Source organism: Frankliniella occidentalis, unplaced genomic scaffold (assembly GCF_000697945.3).
Source record: "Frankliniella occidentalis isolate FOCC.00 unplaced genomic scaffold, Focc_3.1 Scaffold35, whole genome shotgun sequence".
In the NCBI taxonomy this organism is placed as follows: domain Eukaryota; kingdom Metazoa; phylum Arthropoda; class Insecta; order Thysanoptera; family Thripidae; genus Frankliniella; species Frankliniella occidentalis.
In genome coordinates, this window is record NW_026267165.1 from 1,283,378 (window position 1) to 1,284,921 (window position 1,544).

A 1,544-nucleotide genomic window follows, 5' to 3' on the forward strand; every position below is an offset into this window, starting at 1 on the left:
ATAAAATCACATCTGTCCAGTGAGGAGCGGGGGAATTAAAGAACACAAAAAACCGGCGGCTGTGACTACTGGGATTTGAACAGTGCAAAATATACCCGCAGCAGGTGGCTGTATAACTGAGAGACAGTGCGCGCGGTTCATCAGCCAGCTATCTAGAAAAGGAACAACAAACAACATATTGCTTTCCAACAGATTTAGCGAAAGGGGGAAGAAAAACGGATTTGTTTAAAAATAACGGCGAGCGGCGACCGCACTGGGAGAGGAGCTGGAAACTGCCATTCGCAGAGTGTCATCCTGCGTCAGGTAATAAAAGAGGGGAGGGGGGAGGAGTGGTGCGGGAGGCAAGGGGAGGGGAATAAAGAACGGAAAGTGTGCGGTGACGGAGGGGGTGGCTGGTAGGGGAGAGAGACTGTTTAACAGCGTAGCGTCGTTAGGGACCTTAGGCCAGGCTACTTAACGGGACTTAGAGGAATAAAACTCGGCACCTGCTCAATCAGTCAAGTGTTTTATGGGCGCCAGAGCCCCACCACCACCGCCAAGTGTCATGCGCACGACGCCACCCCGGGGGGAGAAACTCGATCATAAAGCCAATCGAAACGAAAGGGAAGGGGAAAAAAATATCAACTATAGCAAAAGGTTGGGTTTGCTGAATAATTAATACCTAAACTTTAGCCAAGATCCCCCATCCCCTACCCGGGGGGAGGGGGATGAGGACTGCAAAGAGGGGGTGGTAGAGAGGAAGGTGGGAGGAATCCCCCGGTGACAACGGGGCGGCCTAATCAAGGAGGGATAGTAATCCTGTTATGTTTCTGGTTAAGGAATGCAGGACGAGTCCCCGCAGCCTGCCGGCCGGCCCGACCCGGACAGGCTCAGGCCCACCCGAATCGAGGTCCCTTTCCTACACTGCAAATGCAAAGCTAAGAACACGCCAAGTCGACAAACCCGAACTTTGGTATTTCTGCGCGAGGTGCGAGCCGACACGATGCGACTGACTGCTGTTGAAGAACGAAACACAACCGGAAAAATATTGTTTATGACTGCAAGATGTTCGTTCCCGTAGCCCGCACGTTGCACAGGGTTAGTTGCAAAGGAAAGACGACAATGCTGCAAAACAATCGCTGTTACTACTGTCTATAGGGGTACGGGCGCGCAAGTTCAGGCATCAGTGCTTTTGGGAACTTCACTTCACTGGAAAAACAAAGAGGCTAACTCCTACCGTTAAAAGGCACTAAGCGTTGAGTGACACTGAAACTGCCAGAGGCACTAATTTTTAGCACATTTTGGGCTGTTTAGTGCCCTGCCTTTGAAAGGCACTGAACAAAGAATGTGTTTAGTGCTCCAGGAAAGGCACGACTTAGCACCGTTGTATTACCAGTGTTGCAAAGTAAAGAAGTACCGCATTTTACCGTGTCTAAAAATGGGTGCAAACAAGAAAAAATTACAAGCTGGTCCCCTCCCCTCCCTTTACATCGCGTGCGTGTGTAGGTGTGTGTGCGCTTGTACAGTAGTGCCGGTGCCCGGCGGAGGGGGGATGGGTTGGGAGG

At 51.3% G+C, this 1,544-nt stretch overlaps 1 protein-coding gene across 1 annotated transcript in view; it reads right to left on the reverse strand.

The window, feature by feature from the left end:
* Positions 1–1,544, reverse strand: part of LOC113212639 (protein turtle) — a 197,484-nt gene that overhangs the window by 78,152 nt on the left and 117,788 nt on the right. The gene's annotated exons all lie outside the window — the stretch shown is intronic.